General features: G+C 37.6%; 1 protein-coding gene across 1 annotated transcript in view; it reads left to right on the forward strand.

The window, feature by feature from the left end:
- The first annotated feature begins 8,737 nt into the window (after positions 1-8,737).
- Positions 8,738-25,021, forward strand: part of LOC23687425 (RYamide receptor) — a 693,865-nt gene continuing 677,581 nt past the window's right edge. Inside the window, exon 1 of the mRNA XM_021840406.1 lies at positions 8,738-9,637. The gene's annotated coding sequence lies outside the window, so the exon portion shown is untranslated. The remainder of the gene's footprint in view (positions 9,638-25,021) is intronic.

The raw sequence follows: 25,021 nt of genomic DNA on the forward strand, positions 1-25,021 counted from the left end.
GAGCAGGGTAATTGTTCTTGTTGTTCATCAGGCTTATTCTGATTTCGTGCACTCTCCTTTGCGCAACTCCTCTGTTTCTAGGTGACCTTGAACTGTAGGAACGCCCTCTTTCTTCATTCTCAGGTTTTGCACGAAACGGAGCACGTACGCAGCTACTCTGACTAATTTTGCGAATTTTGAGAACCTATCCAGATTGAACACTTGTTCCGGCACATTCAACCCGTGATGTGCATAACATGAGCTTAATTCTTCATCGGAACTCTGTGCAACGTGCTTTGCCTTTGGCAAGTCTGCTTCTGGTAGTCTTAGAAACGTAGGTCCTTTGAACCACGTACTATCGGTGGTCAATAGTGGGCTTCTTCCCCACTTTGTTGCCTCATCTGCTGGGTTGAGCTTAGAAGGAATCCATCTCCAATCTTCGACATTAGTTAAAGTTAGAAATTCTCCGATGCGAAATGAGGCGTATTGCTTGTATCGTCGGGCATCTGATCTTAGCCATGCCAATACAGTTGCTGAATCGCTCCATATAAACCGTCGTTTCACTACCAATGTGTGGCTTTCTTCAACCAGTCTCATCAAACGTGCACCGAGCACCGCAGCCAATAATTCAAGGCAAGGAATTGATAGAGGCTCTATTTGTCTTCGCAGTCACAAGGCAACAATTTGCGATTCCTTCGTCATTGATAACACGGAAATACGCCACCGCGCAGTAGGCTGATTCGTTTGCGTCAACGAATATGTGTAATTCGAGATTTTGATAATGAAAGCTGGAAGCAGATACGAATTGAAAGATGTTCCATCCACCTGCGCGCGACCGTCCCAGATCAGTCTAACTTTCGCTTTCCTTGGATTGGATACTGCACCAAGTGGCAAGTACCATACCCGCCGTGGATCCGCTTGGACGAGTTCTTCAGGCGTAGCACGATGTGCATATCCTTTTGATTCATATTCTGTCAGCTGTTTCTGCAGATTATCACGTAATGATGGATTTCGGCTCATGCGGTTTTCTAGGCATTCCAGACGCTTGAGCGCCATACTGTAACACTCCGGGAACTCTACATTAGGGTGGGGCTTATTTCCAAAAATCTTCCGTAGTCCGGATTTACAAAGTGGAAAATGATCATCGGTCCCAAAATAACATCCTGTGAAAAAATGAGAATTTTTGATGAAGGTTTAGAGGTGGCGCAAAGGGCGTAAGTGCAGTTTTACCATTTTAGTGAACTCTGAAAAATTTTGGTATGCTTTTCAGCTTGTTTTGATAATTTTAAGACCCTTAAGGGCAAAAAATCACCTCAAAATTGCGATATCTCTACTCCTTTAGATGATATTTGACGAAATATATTTTATGCATGCGATTTTTGGCCCTTGAATAGGTTACGCTGGCTGATTAATATGAACCCGAATAAGCATATGAATAATGAATAATATGAGAGAAAGAACAAAGAACACAGAAGAATGTAAGGTGGAGGGGGGAGGGTCAACAGGAGGGAGGGTGACTGAGGAATCTAGAAAACGATGATTATTGACTTCATTTTTTTCATTTTTTTTCTCGGGGATGGGATTCGATCCCAGATCCTCAGCGTGAAAGGTGTGTGTTCTAACCACTACACCAGGTCCGACCCCTACTTCAGAAATATTTCGAGCAAGGAAGAGCACCAATTTTTTAACCATCTCTAGTTTTCGACCCATGTATACGATTTTATTGGAACTTATTGCAACTTTATTGGACTTTATGGAAAAATTTCCATAACGGCTAAAATGTCCTTAATTCCATGCGAAGTTTCATCATTATTGTCCTGGTAGATATAGATAAATGCACGTCACTTTACTGCTTTAGTTCAATAATCGTTTGGTCGTTTTTTTCTGAATGATGATAGCAATATATCGAAAGGGCCCGTTGCAAAATTTACATCCTGGAAATTCAGCATCACGCAGTATCTATTAAATTCATAACTAATTTATATAATTATTTATATATACATAGGACATCCTGTGAAAATTCCTTCATGTAGCTCTGTCCTAAAAAATATGTTTCAGAACTGTGACGACTTAATTTTGGTTTTATTTGAGAGGTTTTCAACCTGAAGTGCTTTATCTCTTGCACCCTATAGAAGCTCGTGCACTAATTTGAATTTTGACTACCGATTTTTTTCCTTCTGCTGTTGTTTATTCACATCGATTTTAAATACAGATGTAGAACGATGTATTGAACTTCATCTGCATTTTCGTTTGTCCGAAGTTATGTTGAAGGTGTTGTGGCGAAAGTGAAGTATTGGAACCCCAAACGCAATTAATTGCTGAAATGGCATCATAATCCAGAAATTCCTGTGGAAATTCTAACAAGAAGTGTTATTGCTGGAAAGCAAAAATCGTTTATGGATTTACCTAATAAGGATATATCGTGTGGGATCAAAATCCGAACACCTTAGAAATGAATCTAAACCCTTCCACTTCATATAAAACTCCTTCTATTTGTATGAAGTGTACGGATTTTGAGCCTGTATGGATTTGGGCCCCTCTGTAATTTCTTTCAGATTATAAAAGCAATTGCTGGAGTTATATCAAACGGACATTCTAAAATACTAAATGAGTGTTAAACTTGCATATAATCACATCTCATACATCCAACCGAGATATTTTCACGGCTCCATAGTTGATTCTAATATAATATCATCAGTTACATCCTCCCCCCTGTTTAACCCACCCCACCTTAAATTCTTCTGTGTTCTTTGTTCTTGCTATCATTCTTCTTTGCTCTTTGTTCCATTCTACAAGCATAGGAATTCTCCCCAGCTATTCTTATTCGGGTTCATAGTAATCAGTCATTGTAACCTATTCAAGGGCCAAAAATCGCATACATAAAATATATTTCGTCAAATATCATCTAAAGGAGTGGAGATATCGCAATTTTGAGGTGATTTTTTGCCCTTAAAATCACCAAAACAAGCTAAAAAGCATACCAAAATTTTTCAGAGTTCACTAAAATGGGAAAACTGCACATACGCCCTTTGCGCCACCTCTAAACCTTCACCAAAAATTCTCATTTTTTCACAGGATGTTATTTTGGGACCGATGATCATTTTCCACTTTGTAAATCCGGACTACGAAAGATTTTTGGAAATAAGCCCCACCCTACTCTACATGCTCTGTTCTCCATAAGAGTCCTGTCTCGAAGCGATTTCCTATGCGCACAGTAGTTTGCTCCAGGATACACAGAGCCCATTCTTCATCCTTCGAGTAGTTGATCACTTCACTTTTCGCTCCGCTGTCTTCTGAAGCAAAATAACTTTTCACAGTATTGTGCACATTTGAATCCAGTTCTCCGTTACATCCGCAGTAATGACAGTTGAACGAAAGTGGCTGGCAGTCCGATCCTTCTCCTCCATAAATACACCAACCTAACCTTGTTTTTGCGGCAACGGGTTCTTGGCGCAGCCCTTCTCTCACTCGTAGTGGAAGCATAACACTCAGGTTGTTAACTCCAATCAGCAATCGTGGGGTTGCTTCGTAATAGCTTGACGCCGGAATTCCTCTCAAATGCTCGTATCTAGCAGCCTGTTTCTCCAGAGACAACGATTGCTGAGGCAAAGCTAATTCCTCAACCGTGCGTACGTCGGTCAACTCATACTTCTTTTTATTATCCTTTGCAGAAATACTGAACTTGACCTGCCGAGAGACGTCCTCCAGCCGTGAAACATTACCTGTCCACAACAGACAAAGTGGTCGCAAATCTCCGTCAACACCAAGTTGTTTTGCCAAATTGTCCTCGATCACCGTCATAGACGAGCCATCGTCCATGAACGCGTAGGTATCAACCGATGTCTGACGGTATTGGCATCCGTTAAGTCCACAGCGATTAGTGCTTCTGCAGCTTCTCCTACCATGATCGTTAAGACACGTTCGACAAAGTCCTCTCTCCTGAATCAACTTCCATCTCTCGTCAACGGAACACTGTTTGAAGTCACTGCATTCAACAATCCGATGATCAGGTTGCCGGCACGCATTACACAATTTGTGTTGTTCCTATTCGCTTTCTACATCGCCAACATGTGTGTTTAGGATTCCGCGCTGCTTCGGATTGGACTTTTCAGTTACACCACCTTTGGCACTTGAACATGCGTACCCGGTCACTTTACTCACCGACAGGACGACATCAGACATGAAGTTCGCAAAAAATTTCAAATTAACTTCTGGATACTGTCGGAGATAAGTGCCCAACTGCATCTTGACATGACCGGGCAATTTGCCGCAGTGTATGCTTGACCTTTTATAGACCGCTGCAGTCGAGCCAAGTTTTCGGTATTCGTATATCCACAAGCTAGCGTAGAATTTTTGAAGCTGCTTATGAAGACAGGCCATTCTGTCGGATTGCCAGAGAACAAGGGCAGATCACGAGGCATTACTTGCCTCGCGGCTAACTGCGAGGGGGTCAGTACGAATTCAGACAGATTCGTATCTTGAGCATGCAGAGTAGTAGGAATGCTACGAATTGGTTGCGTCATATTATTACCTTGAGGCTCGAATTGAGGCTGCCAAGCTTGCCTGGTAGGAGGTTTGTTCGAGTGAACGAACTTCTTATGAAGGAAATCTAACGATGATGGGATTGCTTCTACTGGGTTAGGACATGACAATCCGACATCTCCCAATCGTTTGCAAAGGAGGTTCATATCGACACTCTGATGAGTGTGCTCATCGTGAATTGGATCATTGAGTGACTTACCTGGTGCCAGTAAGGTGGATACGGGAAGATGTGTACATACGTTCTGGTTGTCGCTCTCATTACCGCCGAAAACTAGCCTTTTCGGTTTAGGAGTCGGTTTGTGCCCCTTAGTAGTCGCGTCGTCATCCAAAGAATTGGGGCCTTCCAGTTGACTCGGTTTGAGCTGGTTAGATGCCATGTTGCTTGTCGGATTTTTCGCGATCGCTTGACCAAGGTTGCGTGACGTATACTTCCTCATCAATGGTTGGTTGGTTCGACCAACAGCTCCTTCTGCTTGATAATCCGCACACGTATTAATCCACAGCCTCACCTTGTCAAAGTTTTCTCGCTCACCCATTATGCTGCTGATTCCGGATCCAGCACTGTTAAGTGCTTCTATGCAGATAATATAGAACGCTAGGCGGTGAAAAATAGAAAAGGCCCTACAATTAGTTGTTACCTGCAGATTTGAAAAACTAAAAGTTTAAATTTGTTATATTCCTATCGATTTCATCAAATAGTCGATAATCGATTGCTAATTTATCACTAAACGGGAAAACCGTAACCAAATAGGTGTAGGAGACGGAAGATTCTCGCAGAATCAATGAGAGCATTTCCAAACCGATTAATCTAAAAGCGTTACGTGATCACAACAATCTGTGTTTGTTAATGGCTAAAAGAAATCGGTTCTCCTCCCACGCCTCGGTTGTCGGGACAGTATTGCGTATTTTGATGAATACTACAAAAGATCTAAGCTATCCAAGATCTTCCGGAAATATAGAAACTAATATCTACAAGATCTACTGGGCTCCGTGATCGTGCTGTTAGGGATGTCAGATGTATTGCGCCTTGGGGTGTGGGTTTGATCCCTGCTCTAGTTTCCACCAACTTTTCGTCAACTTTTCGGGTTGGAAATTTTCTCGACTTCCCAGGGTATAGAGAATCTTTGTACAATATGTACAATGAATACACATGCAAAAATGGTCATTGGCATAGTAAGCTCTCAGTTAATAACTGTGGAAGTGCTCATAAGAACACTAAGCTGAGAAGCAGGCTCTGTCCCAGTGGGGACGTAACGCCAAAAAAAAAGAAGAATGCCTGTAGATCTGATGATCTGATCTAAAGGGAGTATAAGGTTAACCTGTATTAGTTGTTGAACTCAAGACTTGATATAACTAACTATGTGAACCAGTGTGGACATTATTCTTAATTCCTAAATTCAGAAATTGTCACAAAAGGTAACCCGTTGCGCTGATGATTTGTACCCAAGTAGTTCTTTCAACAGTTGTTAAACTCAAATATTAGTAGAGCAAAATTATACACGTTCATGTAGATATCATCTACGTTCCTAATTCTCCAAAACACTGGTTACGCTTGTAGTCGAACTCAATCTGTCGTTAAACTCAAAACATAATACAGTCTAACTATACAAGCATGTATGGATATTATCCAAGTTCGCAAGATTTTGAAAGGTTTTTTGTAGATCTGCTGATTTATACTCCAAGCAGTTCTTGTGTAATCTTTAAAAGTCATTTAACTCAAATTCTGATAGCGTGTCATTACATAAGTTACCTTGTTCCTCATCCTCCGAAAGATCACTAGCTACACTTGTAGATCGGAAGCCTGTACAGAAATAAGTTCTTGTACAATCTTGAACGGTCATTGAACTCAAAACTTGGCGGAATATATTTTCATGAGCCTATTTGACTATGAATGTTGTTCATAAACCTTCAGTAGATCACCAGTTACGTTTGCAGATCTGATAGCTTGGTTCCCACGAAGTTTTTGGCTGACATAGATCACCTAGGCAAATTAGCATACAGCTGACAAGTTTTGCTTGCAGTATATCAAATATTTATCTAATCTTCCTTTAGTGGTCATTCTTGGTTCAAATCGGTGGAAACAATGAACGTGAGTGGTTATTCACTCATTATTGTGTGAGATCAATCACATGCTCAAAAAACAGGGAAATTGAGCCCTCGAATACCTAGTTTTGGTACAAGAACTGAAATGTCCCACAATACGGGTATCTATGGTAGGTCATTCTCGAGTTATCAGTTATTTCGGCGGAAAAAGATACATAGTGTTCATTTAACTATTATTGAACTGGAAGAGTGAAAGGTACCGTCGTTGGGGGTGACAATGGGCCAAAAACGGATATGTACGATTTATTTATTGAATAACTTTCGCAATTTAACTCCAATAAACTTCAAATTTGGTGTGTATGTACTTTGATGGTACATTAACAAATGTCCAAAAAATTATAGAAAAATATGTATTATCTGCGGTGCTATAAGTGAATGAAAAATGACCCAATCTCACCCCATAGAGGGGGTGACATTGGCTCACTCTAATTGAAATAACTTGTTTTTAAGAATATGACTGCAAAACCATTCACAGCTGAAAAATATTGATCAAATACGATGCAAAAAAGACGAGAAGACATCTAAGATGTTTCACAAGTATGATAAACCCACTTTAAAGAACGATTATAGCAAAAAAATGAAAAGCTATGAGTAAAAATATTTAAACCCAGCATTTATCGTCAAGTTTTTACGGATTTTCTTATTTTTCCCCTCAAATTGTCTTCAATGTCTCATTCCCATTGCCATAGAGCCTATTCAGTTTCCCCAAAAGTTAATAGAAACAGTGGTTATTTTAAACCTTCGCAAGTAGTTAAATTTCGGTGCGACATTCCACGAGGCAGATGTTGACATTATCATTTCATCGGTATTTCAGCGATCCTACTCATTTATACTTCCGTGAGATGTTTCTATAATATAAAAACACTAATAAATAACTAAATAAAAAATCTCTTTGATTAAATATAACAATGTTGTTGAGCACGAAAAACAGTTGCTGGTTTGAGAAGTTGTCAAAATGCGTTGCATTGTTGTTCAATGCACGGAATCCTCAACTAGGTTTGCTTGATGTTTCAGCGATGCTATATTTTGGAAGAAAAAACACATCTTAATAAAGAAAGAGTATACATGGCACCGTAAAACGACAAAAAAGTAGACTTGTGATTTCATTCACCATCGTTCTTCCTTGACCCAATCTCACCCCCATTTTTAATGTTTTAGACACCGTACCGAAAAAAATGAAATTTTTGTGGAAAAATCAAATAGATTCCGGAAAATACATGCGAATTGTATTGAAAAGACTTTCAACCTTCCACTTATTGAACAAAAGATAATAAAATACATGCATTATACTTTGCACAGGAGAAATTTAATGTTGTAAATTTTGTCTAGTTTCAACATCCAAGTTTGTTGATATATTAAACAAAAACTAATATTTTTTTAAATGTATATTGTGATTAATTACGTGTAATAATATGTTCCCTTACATATAAATTATAAATTTTAGTAATATCAGCGTTATTAGCTGAAATATTTCATAAATCATATTTTCCCGTTTTGACCCAATCTCACCCCCCAGACCCATTGTCACCCCCATCGACGGTATTCAAAATCGTTAAGATTGAGCCGTCACATGCCTCGTCCTGGTACAAAAACTGAAATGTTCCACAATATGGGTATCTTTGAAGATAAATTGATTATAATAGCTTTTTAATCAAATTTTTTCTATAAAGTTTGTGTTTGTATTATATCTTTTCTCTTCGGAATCATCTAAATATTGTTGTTTGAATGTTAAAAGGCTAGAAAAGGTTCATTTATACTCCTTTTCGTAAGAATTTGCATAAGTTTCCATATATGCTAATCTAAGGATAATTAGTAGATTGTTAGACTCATTAAGTAAAAGATTAAACGGGAAAGGGATTTACAGGGAAATTTCGCTTAATTCAATTCATGTTCGTTTTCCAACAAAAACCATACTTTGAGATGAGATGATGCGAGAGCCAAAATTGAAAACATATATTGATCATAGATCTTATCGGTATAGATACCTCATCTCGCGAATGTCAACGTTGTTGGTTTGGTGAACGGAACCTTCTGCTGCCCTCGTAACCGAGTATTCCACTACTGGAGCGTACCTCTTTATGTTTCTCTTTGTTCTTCTCGCTTTCAGGACAAATATTTGCTCGAAGGACGGTCCAGGATCCGATGCATTCCTGGCGCAAGCATAGCCAACCGTTTCAGTGTTCAGTGCGCTGTAAATAGCTGCCGGCAGGATACCCGTTACCCGTTTGCTTCCCACTTTCTATATATATTGGTTGTGTGAAACTGCAGCACAACAAAAGCTCACACTGGAGTTCACTTGAAGTATCATTGGATGACCGCTTTGTTGGCGACGAGTGTGTGTAAAAGTGGAAAATAATGAATAATATAGTATAAGTGGTTGGAAATTACTTTGTTCTCATAAGTGTATGCACTCAAATCGAAGTTAATATTGAATAAGGTACGAGCGTGAAAAAATCGAAAGGGAAGGATTTGAAAAAATCAAAACGTGCACTATAGTGAACATCGGAGCAACAGGTGAATAATTCAATAAATGACTCTAACGAACATTCGCCCCCTGGCGAAAATTGAGATAATATAATAATATGCATTCAATGCATAGTTAAATGACTTAACAGCATCCGTGTCGGTTTCCTAGTGACACTACGTACATTTGGAAAGCATCCAAGCTCAAACGGATCAAACGGAAGCTGTTGTTTCTAGCTCCCGATACCTTCCCATCCACATACCTCTCCGCTCTCGTATGATAATTATTGAACATTCCGTTAGTATCAATTTTCCATTCCTGAACCGGTAGTTGGTGGTACGAAAAGTGTGTCGATAAGGTTGTAGCAAATTTTCCACCACCCACACCAAAATTTCCATCCAGGAGAAGAAAACCAAAATCAAGATAGTGCTCGGGGAGGTTAAGTGTACATTACATAGAGAAGAGCTGTTTCTACGGGATTACGGAAGATAAAGACGACGACAACGACGAAGAAGCTGTTCGCGACACAGAGACGACGCCTGTTACGAGGTAAGGTATTAATTCTTTTACTGTCGTGGTTTTAATGGAACCATTAGAGGGGATCATCGCTTTATGGGGGGCCATGGAAATATTCTACACATACATTGTTTCGCGCTCAGGCCGAGATCTGATATAGTTAAAGGAACGTTTGTTTTGAAGAGAGGGTGGGCTTTATCGCGATTGGTGTGAACATGTTGAATGCTGAGGTAGGTTAGAAGTCGATGGCAGTGATAAATTATGGGGTTCTGAAATCAAGCAAAATTAATGGCAGAGCAAAGCCAGAAGTCCTTAAGGTGACCGTTTTACTTCAGGGAAAATAGGTGTGCAGGGATATATCTTTTATCTGCGATCGAAAGAATTTATTACCGGCTGTACGATTCCTGTGTTTTTTATATTTTCTTCTTTTTCTGTTTTTGAGATACATAAAAACATTTTCGGAAGCGTTATGATAACAACAAGTTAGTTGAAGTATGGTAGAGGCGCAATTTGCATGAATGGGAAGCTAGTTTCGATTCTGAAGTGGGGAAATTTCCACATGGATGACGTTTTTATATAATAGGACGCCCAGCGTCCTCAATTGGGAACTGCTTTTCGCAAATAACTTGAAAACGCCACAAAATGAAATGATATAATGTTTGAATAAATTGTGCAGAGATCTGGTATCTTCCATTCAGTGGAAATTAATTTTCGGAATTTGCTCACCAGGTGGTGCTACAATACAATCAAATGTACCTTAACACCTGCCCATTCAATCCCCGGGTAAAGTCGTAAGTCCAACTTTGACAATGCATATCTCTGTTGTTTTTACCCGAAAGATGCATTTTGAGCTCTAAGTAGGTCAATTTAAGCGATACAATAAAACTTTTTTAGGCAAATTTGCTTGAAATTGAATGGTCTACAACTTTGCTGAAGCATGTATACTATAAATTTTACAAATAAGAAAGTTAGTTACACCATTTCTATGAAAATGTGGACCACCCTAATTTTCAATAACAGCAAACAAAGGGCCTAACACAATCAATTTTGTAGAACACCATTTTCGTCTAATGTTTCATTCTAAAGCTCAAAATGCATCTTTCCGCGTAAAACTGCTTTCTGGACCACTGTGAAATTATCATCCAGAACAACGTCCATTTTAATTATATCGAAAAAAAAAAAATCCGTCTACCCAAAGCTTTTTAGTAATAGACACTTTCTAGCATTTGTGAAAGTACATTCAACAATAAAGCTACATTCATCGCGATGACATATAGTTTTTTCGACATGAAATTTTTTGTGGAAGTGCAGTGAAAGTGTTTTAGCAAAAATAGAGTTTTTTTGTTACACTCAATTCAAAGCAATTACATGTTGTTTCATTGACATCGACTACTAGATCAATGTCCAGTGAACATTTTTGAGTAGAAATAGTAATTATTGATTACACTTTAAATTTGTTTTGGTCAAAAACTACGTAACTTTAGATTTTCAACATATTTTCATGTGAACAATAATTCATAACGATGATATATAGCGTTTTCGGCATATAATTACCTATACAAGTCAATTGAACATATTTGAGCAGACATAGAAATTTAAGAATCAACTATAAATTATTTTTTATTCTATTCTATTCTAAGCGCTTGCACAACCAATATTGAAAACCATCCTGGAAATACCAAAATTTCTTCCGGTATTCTCTTGTCAGCATTAATATTTGCAGCATATCAATGATAGCATAGCATAGCATAGCATAGCATAGACTGACTGTACATGTCGATGGTTGCTACCTAGTGATTGATCGGAACTGGTAAGAATTGCACTACGATCCAAATGAATAAGGGATGGGAGTTTCCGCTTACTCTCGAAGTGCAATTTTAGCAGATCTAACATTATTGATCAATAACGGCGCCGGCCAAGTCCTTACAGTCAGTTGGGATGGGGAAGGAATGTTAAGGTGTAATGATTGTTGCTTCTAGAGACCGAGAATACCTCTGCATCTCCACAATCACCACGGGAAGGGTGTTTATTAGTGAGGGAGGAAAAGATCTGGGAGTCACCTCTGGTCGGTGATGCGATCCATGGACAAGGGGGAACTATACGACTTATATTTAAAGCTAGTTTTGTATTTTTGTCTCGAGAAGTTTTTGGTAGAAGCTTTAAAAAATACGTCATCTATAATGTCGAACAATTCAAAAGATGTTTTTATTAATGACGAAAACTGAAAATTACATGTATATATTTTAAATTATATGAAACAGGAATAATGCCGACACTTGTAGTGACAACATTCACAATGTCGAACAATTCAAAAGATAATTTTTAATAATGTCAAAAAGAGAAAAATATATGTATATTGAAATTGTATAAAAAAAACGCACAATGCCGACACTTATAGTGACGAACCATACGAAGTTTGTTTTAATATTACTTAAAAGTTACGCTTTCAAGAAAAAATGTGGTGCACAATCAAAGTCGTGCCCATGCAAATTTAATTAATCCGGTGCTCACTTGGAGCATCGACGAAATTGTTTTGATTACACACGCGAAATGTCCGGCCGAACTGCAGGCACCTGTTGGCGAATGTTCGGTGGCATTTCGCGCGGTGCCAATCATTAAACCATCATCGATCGTAACCGAGTCCAAAGGTCTTGGCCCATAAGGTCTAGGCAAATTCGTAAATGTATCATCATTGATAATAGTAATGACTGGTGACAATGTTTGAATAAAAGCGCCTTCTGCACCAGCAGGAGGACAGTTCCATCAGGTCTTCGGACCAATGCCAACCAAATGGTTTTTAATCTATATCACTGCCAATTAGTGAATAAGGTCCACGGTCCGACTGTAGTGTTCGGTTCGTAAGTATAGCCAAAAGTGGTCCGTGGGTTCCAGTTTACTTCATCAGTGGTTCCAACATATTTCAACAAGCATGAAACGAACTCACCAGTTGGTAATCCATCCTCGACTGAACACAAAACTGGCACTGACAGCAAAACTTCTTGGCGTCCCGAAAACAAACCGTCTTGCTTGTGCCTTCCCAAATACCTACCCAGCAAGACGCTCCAAAACAGAAAAAAAAATTCTTCGGCGACGAAACCACGCGCGAAACCGTGAGCAAAACCTATCTGACGACGCAAAATCAAACTGTCCTGCTTGGGCTTCACGAAGAACTACCTAGCAAGACGCTCCAAAACAGGAATAATCTCCGGCAACGAAAACACGCGCGAAACCGTGGGCAAAATCTATCCGACGACGCAAAACCAAACTGTCCTGCTTGGGCTTCACGAAGCACTACCCAGCAAGACGCTCCGAAACAGGACAGCATATCAATGATATGATACAAATATTAAAACGGCCAGGCCCACTGTGCAGACTTGGGGTTTGAAGGTAAGTCAAAAATAAACGGCGATAGGATTATTCACGAATGAATAACATGATAGACGGATAATTTTGAAATATTTTAAATGAAGAAACGGGGACAACCGTACCAACCGTTCCATTTAGGGGGATAGGCAAAACCGGTGGGAGTGGCGTTGCTAGGAAAGTTAATGCGCACTCCATTGTTGTTTGTAATCCTTTCCTTTCCTGGGATGGGGTATAGGTATTTCTCCCGTATGTCCTGGCTCTAGAGCCTAGGCTTAAGCGCCCTTACTCGCTCTCTGAAACGATAAAAAAACTAATTCTGACCTCCCTCATATTTTACAGCAATCTATGACGTGATGTTATAATAAAACAATAGAAACATAAAATTACACGGAACAATCTCACCAATTTCAGTCAGCTTTAGTCTCAAATGATCTCTTCACTCAACAAACCTCCCCTTTTCCGTAATTATCCATAACTCGCTCCTGTGTTACGTGTCCAATTTAATTTTGGTTGAATATTACACACATTTAGCATTTTAATTTTATCCATGCATCATGGTTGTTTGGAACGCGTTTAACACACATTTTCAATCGTAGTAGGCCTTGGATTTTTGAAAACAAGATTTCCTTTTACTCGTGGAATGTCACTTTTGTTAACACTAAACGCTGATATTTATTTTTTTTTCGAATTTCGAGATTAAACTCATAACAGATTGGAGAAGATTTTTCAAACTCCTCGTTCCACACATGTTACAAAAACTTCCTTCAAACTGCACAGAACGATTAACGGTCTCTTCAATAAACTCTGCGATTAACAAATGCAATGCACACCACGGTTGTCTCAACATTTAGGATCCGTTTTGCTCTATCCATTCAAATTTATGTCGATCACTACTTAATCAAATAATAAAATTCTGGACTGGAAAGCTTAGGAACCATCAGCCGAATTTCACCAAACTGCAAATAAGCAACACGAGACAAAAAAAAACACGGGTTAGAAATTTCCACGTCCTTTTTCGGAGCAGCACCACCAGCATTTTCTCCTTTTAAAATTATAATCATCGCGATAACGAGAAAAGCACGATGCACCACAACCTATGCTCAAATAATTCAGAAGATGAAACTTTTTCTCGAAAACAGCACCAGCCGATTCACCAGCCGAATCTAATTATTTGCGTAAGAATCAACAATAAATTATTTTTGCTAAAAACCCACGAGAAACCCTTGATATTCAACATCTCTTCCTGTGTCAATATATAAAACAAATGGAATATAATTTTTTGACATGAACTCAGTGAGCATGTTTGAAAAATAAGAGAATTGAAAACACTCCCTTTTTTTTAAAAAAATACAAAGGCAAAACTTAATTTTTATAACTGCTTGCCTAGTTTTTTAGCTTGTCAGCCTATAAATCAAACTTCAAAGGTTTGACATAAATTTTTTCAGCATTAATTTGCTTAAAGATGTGTTAATATGTTTGAAATAAAATAAAAATTTAAATTTGTACTCAAAATTTCTTTCCAAAAAAGACTTAGAAAACCCCAATTATTTGAAATTAACTGCTGGTTAATCTAAATTTGAAGAAAATACATTTATTTATTTTTTCGACCAAAATTTCATTATATAAGACAAGTTAATTGTGTTAATAAAAATATATTTTTTTTAAACACACTTAAATAGAATTAGCTGAAGATCTACTTAAAATCATGTTTGTTTTACACGATTTGCCTGTAAATCAAAAATCGTGGTATTGACATGATTTTTTTTTCGACAAAACATTTATTGTAGAAGTCTGGTCAACACGTCAGAGCCAAAATAAAACGTTTCGTTTACACTAAAACATTATTTTAATTAAAAAGCTAGAAAAGCCCGTTGGCCTGTAAATCAAAAAGCAAACCAATAGCATGTTTTTTTTTGGCATTGATTCTCTTAGATGGTCAGTGAACATATTTGAGCAGAAACAGAAATTTTGGATAACACTCAAAATTTACGTTACTTTAAATACTAGGAATCTATTTTCAACTGTAAATTTAAACGTATAGTAATGACATGTTTTGTTTTGTTTTTTTTTCAAAGAGCATGTGTGGACAGACATAAAATTTGTTATAACTTTCCGTATTATATTTTGATTTAACAATTACAAAAATACTGTTTTCGTATTTCTTGTATAATAAATTTTAGTATAATAAAAACTATCTATTTCTAATCAGAAATATTCACTGATTGATGTTAAAAAACCTACATGTCTTTGTTTTAAATGGTAGGTAAAGACATCAAAAGGGCTTCTCGTAGATTTTTAAGTCAAACAAATTTTAAATTCAATCAAAGATTCTGATTTCTTCTCAAAAATGTTCACTAGACATCTTTTATTAAATTTATGACTAAAAATTTAGATGTAATCACTTCTAATTTTGATTTATTGGCAAATAGTTATGAAAAATGGAGTTTCTAAAATTAAATAATTTTAAAGTATAATCAAACATTTATGTTTCTGTACAAACATGCTCACTAGACCCAACAAGGCGGAGCACAGGGTTATGAGCGCTGGCTAGAAATAAATCATCATGTCCCATGAATACCTCGATCTACAGAATTAAGAAGGCAGTATTACTTGTACACGTTCTATACAAAGGTATTATTGTCTCTATGCATTCATCAAGACGTTCATAGAAGCTCAAAATCGCAATTTATTTCTTGTTGTAGTGGAAATATGTTTTTGACCAAAATTATAAGCATTTCACACAACATGCATGTATTGTTTACTTTTTTCGACAGTTTTTTCTTCTCTTCTCTCGCTTCTAACAGACGGCAAAAGTTGCCATCAGTATACACCTGAATACAATTGTAGTGTATAAAATCTTGTATTCATGTTTGCTGTTAAATTGCGTCCTATATTCCCAAGTAACCACGAAGCTATATATGCATACTTTATGTTTGCTCTTTAGTGTGCTTTCAGATTTTGTTTTAAAGTGACATAACCTTTAAGAGCTTTGAAAGGGTCCCACAACAACCAAATTAATGCAACACTTGGTAAAGCAGTTTTAATGCACATGCCCTACTAAAGCATTTATATTTGTATATTTAGGGTTCATGATGTATATTAGCTTAAAATAATGTATGTTTAGGGCTTGCGTTAAAAATAAACAAAACAATGAATCCATTGACTACCTTTCAATGGTTTTCTTTACCAGCTTAATGATTTTTTTGTTGGAATCAGGATTCGAACCCACAACTAGGATGATGGTGTGCTGGATGCCTGGCGCGTTGGTGTCCTGTGCTAAAGCTGCTGATGTAATAAGGTAGGATAAAAGTTCCTTATAAACGAAGCCACTGTGTGTGTTAACATTTTTATTCGCCCAGTTATTGCGAATAGAAAGAATTCTCTTCGGCGATTGATTTCCTTTCCTCGCCAAATGAAACATCAATAGAAAGAATTTGATCACCATTCTTTCTCGTAGAGAAAATAACAGAACTTAACCCACAAAACAAAGCCCTAGCGCATTAAAAAGATTTCAGGGGAGAGAAATTGATCGACATTTCTGCTCGCTCATTATGAGTAAAAGAGTCTCATAGATAAAATACAACAATTCTGATTGAATATGGATATATTAAATCATGAAATGGGGGTTCGAGATGAAAGAAAGTCATTTCATTATTCTTCCATATCCCACAAAACGTTATGAGCGAGTGCGAACGTGCTCGATCGTTTTACTTATTTATCACAGATTCGAGTGCGTTTAATGAGGTTATGTAATCTTGTATGACAGCATAATTGTATATTCACTCTAAACGCTTAGCATAATGCTATATTAAAATAATGCTACAAAGCATTTACAATGTTAATCAAATGCATCATTGCTTGACAGTTATTGAATAAATGCATGATAACATTATTAATGCAAAAAATGTTGACTTTCGACCAAATTAATGCAATGATATAATACTTGGGTTGTTTTCTCACGCAAGAAAATGTTTTACAACACGTGTCACACTGTGCACCTTTTGAATATTTCGAAATTTTAGAATACGTGTTTGATGTTAATTTCAAACATTAAAAACTGGCATTACTTCAAATCAGTGAGAGTTGAGCACCCCATTCATAAACATTGTTGGTACAGTGAATCGATCATTAAAATAACCGAAACGGCCGCTATGGAAAGCACAGATAGCGCCACAAGAGCCTTGTGTGTTTGACAGATCAGCAATGCTGTCACAATGTTAATTCCCATATACAGTGGCGCCTTTGATTTGATGCGTTTCGGTGTTGAGCACAAATTGATGAATTAGGTGATTTATTGCTCCCAGGAGCACGGTGCGTGAAAAACCAAAGTAATTCAAGTATCGCATCATATTTTTGAATTGCTAAGGTGAGTAGGAATATAATTAAAAGTGAGTTTGAGAACGGGAACAGAAAAGTCAACAAACAACAACACGGTGCGTGAAGAAGATCCGCGTAGAGAGTGATATTTTACAACATAAATTACAGCAATTACAAAGTGTTTGCATGCAAATTGTGAAAAACACATTATGGAGTGCTTTCAGTTAAGAAACCACCCCTCTACAATAAGCTTCTTCTTATTCTTCTTGGCATTAGCGGCCCCACTGGGACAAAGCCTGCTTCTTAGCGTAGTGTTCTTATGAGCACTTCCACAGTTGTTAACTGAGAGCTTTCTTTGCCAAAGTTGCCATTTTCGCATTCGCTGGGAAGTCAAGGAAATTTCCATTACGAAAAGATCCTGGACCGACCCGGAATTGAACCCGCGGACTCTAACCACGATAAGGTTATTAACTGCAAATAATCATTTTTTGTGATCGCTCTTGAGAAGTGTGGGAGTGTGGAGGGGAAAGTGAAGGGGGAAGTGAGGTGTCATATTAGAGGCCATTCTGGTACCCAAGCAAATATGTCCTTAAATAAAACAATTTTGAGTGTAATAAAAAATAATATTTCAACCCAAACATGTTAGTTGGGGTCCTGAAACTAATTTTTTTTCATCACGAAAACCATAATTTATCACCATTAACATTGTTACATTGTTAAATTTGTTACACAAATCCGTACCAGAAATAAAACTTGGAAGTACCTTTATTCAACAAACTTTGGATTAACTGTATGTTTCAATAACTGTCAAGTGAATATTGGTATGAAATAGTGTCTGATTTCAATGTTGCAAAAATTTTGAAAACCGCTTAGAAAACGACACAGATATACATTGTCAAAGTTGGACTTTTAACTTTTCGTGGAAATTTGTGGCAAGCGTAAATTTTCTCCTCCTTTTAGGTTAAACACTTGAACTTTTCCAACCTAAATTATTTTTCACAACACTTACTGTTTCTAAGAGATCAACTAGCATGAATTTGGTCCGAACATGATGCTAAATTGATTCTTTGAAAATATCAGATATCGACGACGCGCTATCAAGACTTTTTTTTGTGTCCTTACCATGGACTTAAATTTTTTGCTGAAACTGTGTTTATTTCAAGGGAACACACTTATTGATAATAATTTTAGTTCTTAAGTACAATTGTTGGATACCTTAGGCGTCAATCCGGCTGTAACCCTGCGTGGAAAACATATTGACGGAATTTATGCACAGATTATTATGTAAACATGTTTTGCAGGATTATACATTACGGAATGGTTGGAAATTTCGATAAAAGCACATAAAATTGTGCTTCCAGTGTGTCCAGCCTAGAGATGGACAAAAAGAATCGGAGTCGTTCAAAAAATCCAGATCACTCAAAAGAACGAGTGATCCGTGCCTCTTTTTTGGCGTGATTCGATTCATTTGATTGGCACGGGTCAAACAAAAAATGACCTGGAAAAAGAACGAACCGATTCTCTTTCGTTAGTTTCTCGGTTTTATTATAACGCTTGACGCGTTACTTGTTTTGCGCACCACGGCATACATGCAAACACACATGCAGCAGCTCCGCACTCTACAGCACACTCAGCCAAACAACTAATTTGCCCCGTCCACTTGCATAGATAGAGAGAAAAAGTGCTCACTTGAATGACAAATCACATTTTGCTTCTTCCGTTTGGTATCAACATCGTGAGTTTCAGGGGAGGAATGTACGAAGAATGCGAGAGCGCAAGATACGAAAGGTATGACGCATGTCGCGCAACAGGGAGTGAACCGATCTTTTTTTTTTCGCTCGCTCGATTCAGTTCGCTCTTCTTTGTGAGCCGCTGAGCCACAAAACCGTTCAAAATGAACCGTATTGCCCATCTCTAGTCCAGTCGTAGGAAGCGCTTAAAAATTTAGGTGGTATTTGATCTCCTCTTAAACACATATATTAAAATTTAAGTTATTGAAATTGGAAAAAATATAGGGAGCCGGATCCTATTCTTGGCACTTTTGATTCACTGCGGCAGTGGTTTTTTTTGAAAGCTATTGAGCTCATATTTGGCCACATTTGGCCGTATTGAATTGCACCTTATTGCAAAGTTTCAGACAATTCGGCCAAGAAGAACCCCAAATGCCAAAGTGAATCATGAAAGTGCCCAAGTAGCTCTGCACCCTTAAGTTAATTTTTTTTTGACACTTAGCCTCAAAATAAGTGCGTCTATTGCAAAATATGGTATTGGCAAAGTTTTCTAGGAAATATCAATTTTTGAATCTAGAGAAACTTGATCCCTCTTTTTCTTTTTGTGCACTGAGGTCAAGCAAAGTAATTATTTTATAACACATTTTATCAGTTCTCAATAGAATTTTATTATTACAAAAATTTACTCTCTGTATATTAGTTGAGTCAAATATTCCCAGCCTTTATCTTTCAAATCAAATCATAGTGAATAGGAGAATAAATTAAAAATAAGAAAATTGCTTAAACTCATATTTTTGTATTTGATATCGCTTGTGCCACTATAGGAACACATGTGCCTATAGTAGCACTATTCACAATTCCGTTCCGTTATTAGCACTAGCTTCACGGCGTAGGTAACATCATGTTTACGCGCTTCGTATCAAGAGTTTGAAATCAGCTTGCCATGAGTGCACAAAAAAATCGCGCGCTTGAGCACGTGCTATGGTGAGACACATTTTTTGAGATCTCATGTAGCAATGTACCAGCTCAAACGAACACATCTGCACTGGCTCATGAGAAAATCTCAATGTAACAGTGCATTTGAGAATCGTAGGTAAAGGTTTCAAGCAAGAAATAGGGATTAAACCGTGGATAAAAGCGTGGAAGCCAGTTTGAAATGACTGATGCGGTTCAACGCGGTTGAGATTCTAGCATTTGAATTGAAAAACTTGTGCTCGCCACCGAAGAAGCATAGGTATAGACCGGAGCCGCATGTTTCCGTGGGGTTGTTCTACTAGGCAAACATAACTGCATAAAAGTACTCCTAGTAAGCGCATGTGACGAGTCTCCTGAGACATATTTTGTACGTATCTGCAAGATATATTTTGTACGTATCTGCATCTCGTGTCTCACATAATCTGTGAGCTGCGATATGAAATATCGCATGGCACACTCATTTAGGTATACATGCGAAGTGCGACACTCTGGGTAACACACAAATCAAAATCTTGAAATTTTCATATTTTACTTTAAAGAATGGGTCAAAAGAATTCGATTGATTTAAAAAGTTTATAATTCTTCTTCTATTTTGTTTTATAAAAAATAATTACTTTTAGCAGTGCTACTATAGGTACTATAGGTGCAAGGAAGATTAAATCTTAATGAAAACCATTTGTTTTTTATTTTTTTTTTAACAAAATCGAGCTGTGAATCAATGGTACTTAGATAAATAGGTTCTTACCATCAAGTCAAAAACAATGCTACAATTTATAGCAAAACGGACGCAAAAAGGCCACTAGTGGGACTATAGGGGCTAGCTTGAAATGAAATGATTAAACATCCAAAAACTAAAACACATTGAATGTCTGTGATCCGAACGAAATTTTAAGCATCCTTGAAAGAAATTGTAATTCGTGATAATTATTACAATTTCCAAAGACTGAAAATTTTAAAAGAAATTTAATGAATTTTATTCGAGTCTATACGAACAAACTGCTCTTGACATAATATTCTTTTTAATTTTTGATGAATTTCCAGCTGAGGAAGGGATTTTTTTCTGCATATAACCAATTCCAGTTGAGCATTATTTGCTGCCACACAAAATTACGTCCAATGAACGATAAAGCGGAAATGTTTTCTTATATGATAATCTTCTTCGAAGGGCTTCATTCCTGCAAACAAAAGTTGTTCTGTTATCTGTTTTTTTTTCTGGCTTTATGCTGCAACTATGGCATACCATGCTTCTTAGTTTGGTATTCGTATGAGTACTTCCACAGTTATTAACTGAGAGCGTTCTTTGGAATGCACTAATAAACTCTATACCCTGGAAAGACGAAAAAAAATCCAGCACGAGAAATTCTTCAACTGCTGGGTTCGAACCTTTCACTTTCAGCAAGTTCTTGCTGATTAGCGGTGCATTCACCATCAAGGCTATTTGGACCTCATTTCGCTTCATTTGTCACTCAAACTCTAATCCGTTCAAATCGTCATAATGGATTACGTGCCACTATTCATTCCTTCCAACGACTCATTTGCGGCAGAAAGTCAACTACTTCATCTACAGTGTTACCCTGCAATAGCAAAGTGCCGTAAGCTTCCCTCGCAGTGTTAATGAGACCCTAAATTAGAGCGTCAATGAGAGTTCCGGAGCCGGCTTTCGATTCCAACAAGCAGCAAGTGTACATTATTTAGGGGATTAGTGCTCACCACTTAGTCATGGCAGGTTTGACACATTTAGCAAATTATGTCGCATGTGGTACTTGTCAGCCCTTTTGGCACAGCATCTCTACGCAATCGTCGTCACCGTTATCGTGATTGTTCAGCGATGCCCGCTTACCATTATGGGCGATCAGGTGGTCAAAAAAAAAAAAAATAGATTGTTCTGATAGGATTTTTATTTTCATCATACGCTATGCCTTGAATATACGAGTAAGATCTTTTCTTGATACAGCATGCCAAAATTAGTTTTTACAAGAAAAATGAAGAATTCAGTGCAAATGTAAGGTATTTTTTTTCGATGGAATATACTACATTATCGTAATGTTTTGTACTGATTGTTATACATTTTTCCAAAGCTTATTCAACTAACTATCCCAGAAAAAAATGATGTAGACATTTTTTACTCTAGTGCAGGTAAATGTAAGGACTTCACTTAAAAATAAACTTTGAATTTAGTATCGAAAGTTTGCACATCGCAAACGTTTTTGTCCCATGCTAAAATGTGTTTCCAATAGTGGTGTTAGATTGAAACTGAAGAACTGCACTCATTTGCATTTTTTTTTTCGAATGATGATTTCAATAATTTTCCTTCAATAACAGCTAAAGCTTGCTTATGTTCTAATAGGTAAGGACTGTGACGAACTAAGCTAGAAAAATTCAAAGTCCTGTATATTTTTTCTTCAAATGTTATTGAAGTTAGAGTATATGAGTTACGGAGGACATCAACCCACACAAATTCGCAACGGTCATCAAGTTCGATAATCAACCAAAGGTATCATCCGGTCACATCGCATAAGTCCACATCACCACCAAAGTCCAACCCCAGGCGGAGCCACGGCAAGTGCACCAAACGACGACGTAGCAAATCGACCTAGCAACAGACGGACCCCGGACGACGGAAGTATGCAGAGTATGCAAACTGGACTATAAACGTAGGTCAGCAGAGTAGGGCAAGTGTAGGTTTCATTATAGCATTAATTAGACAATAAATTCATTCTTTGTTCAATCGTGGAAGTGATAAGTTTAATTCTTTTTTAAAAACTGATCTCCGATAGCCCAATACTTAACTGGCGCAGTCGTGCGGATCGTTTTTTTTTAGTAGTGAATAAAAGAGTTAACAGTGCGGAGATCTCACCGGAGGATTACCGAGGAGGACCCTGCAAGGACACCGAAACGAATAAAGGATCCCCGAAAGGACATCGGGAATAAATCGTGAGTAAAAACCATATAGATTAAGAAAAGTGATTTAAAGTGCAAAGTGATTAAGTGAATAAGTAGTGATAGTTCAAACAAATTTAACAATTTTACAATGCCACAAACCAGCGAAGAAGTGCTCGCCCATCAGGAGCAAATGATGGCTAATGCCGAGAAAATCGTGAAAACGTTACAAACCCCTCAAGGGATTAACATTCTACAGCCATTTGACGGCAATCCCGTTAAACTACACTCGTTCTTACGCAGTGTAGACAACATTATGCCTTTTATCGATGCTTTGGAAGCCACACCATATCATAATGTGTGGGTCCAAGCGATAAGAAATAAAATTATTGGTGACGCCGATACCGTTCTTGAGGTATATGGCACACCGCTTGATTGGAAAATTATTAAGGCTAATTTAATTTCTCACTATAACGATAAGAGAGATGCTACAACTCTTACACGGGAGTTGTTTTTGGCACACCAAACCTCTTCTATCGAAGACTTTTACGGGAGAGTGCAACATCTACTCTCCTTACTCGTCAACCACGCAAATATTGCCATCGACGATCCTACTGTGAGAACCGACCGAATTAAAACACACAGCGAGAACGCTCTGCAAGTATTTTTAGCCGGCTTGAAAGAGCCGATAGGTGGAAATATTAGAGCCCGTAGACCAGAAACGTTGAAATCAGCGTTTGACGCTTGCATAGAAGAACAAAACTTTTTAAATAAATCAGGGTTTACAAATAATATGCCACCAAAACACACAAGAAACCCGTTTTTACCTCCAGAAAAACCCAATCACGGGATTCCAAGAACATTTAATGGTAATCCTCTTCCTTTACCTCCACGGCAACAAAATTATTACGCTCCCAATCCATTCAGAAATCATACGTTCTTTAGGCCACATCCCCCACAAGAACAAAAACCTGTTCCCATGGAAGTAGATAAATCTATTAGAAGTGCGAACATAAATTACGCAAATAGACCACCAACCCGATTCCCACCGTTTAGACACCAACAACCGTTTCGACCTTTTGGAAACCCACCGATGGGGCCAAGACAGCCTTTTCCACCAATGCCACCTCGACCCTTTGGGAATCCAACCTTTGGGAATCAACCATTTCGACAAACTCAGGCTCCGAAATTTATTGTAGAAGAACTAACAAATCTTGAACATGATTATTCATATCATCCATATTTCCCTGAAGACTACTATTATGGCTATAACGGCTACGATTACAGTGACGATTATCCTGAATACCACGAATCGCAAGAGGTTCAACCAAATACATCAAAGGCCATATGCCAAAACGAAGAGAACTCGACCGACGAAATAAATTTTTCGAGGGATTCCGAAAACCCACAAGGCACATAGAGCCACACAATTTCATTCCATACGTTGAAGTTACAACAATTTTCGGAAAACTTAAGCTCCTTATCGACACAGGAGCGAACAAAAATTATTTAAACCCTCAACTAATAAAAGATAAAACTATAACCATTCATGAAACACCCTCTGTCGTGAAAAATGTTTCAGGTATGCATAAAATTAATCAATCCATATATTTCGCACCGTTTAAAGATAAACCACCAATCAAGTTCTTCCTCTTCAAATTCCATTCCTTTCTCGATGGATTGATAGGGTACGAATCGCTAACCCATCTACAAGCTAATATTATTACATCATCGAATTTACTACAATTCCCAGATGAAACGATCTCTATGAGAAGATTGTATCCGGAATCTTTTTCAATTAAAATTAACGCTCATGAACAAACGGTTATTGAGTTGCCAACAACCGCAGGAGACGGAGATTTTCTGGTAGAAAATAATTTTCCATTAACAGAAGATGTGGTTGTCATTCCTGGTCTTTATAAAGCAAAGGATAATAAAGCAAATATCATCGCCTTGAATACCTCTAGCTCTCCAGTTCAAATAAACCCAAACAGACCTCTTTTTGCGGAGGTGAATAATTTCGAACACAAATCTCAAATATTATCAGAGAATGGCAATAACAAGCACAAACTGAAAAAAAATCTTCGACTAGAACATTTGAACGAAGAAGAAAGGACAAAATTGTTAAAAATTATTGAAAAATATGGAA

This window comes from Aedes aegypti, chromosome 1, assembly GCF_002204515.2.
Source record: "Aedes aegypti strain LVP_AGWG chromosome 1, AaegL5.0 Primary Assembly, whole genome shotgun sequence".
Taxonomy (NCBI): Eukaryota; Metazoa; Arthropoda; class Insecta; order Diptera; family Culicidae; genus Aedes; species Aedes aegypti.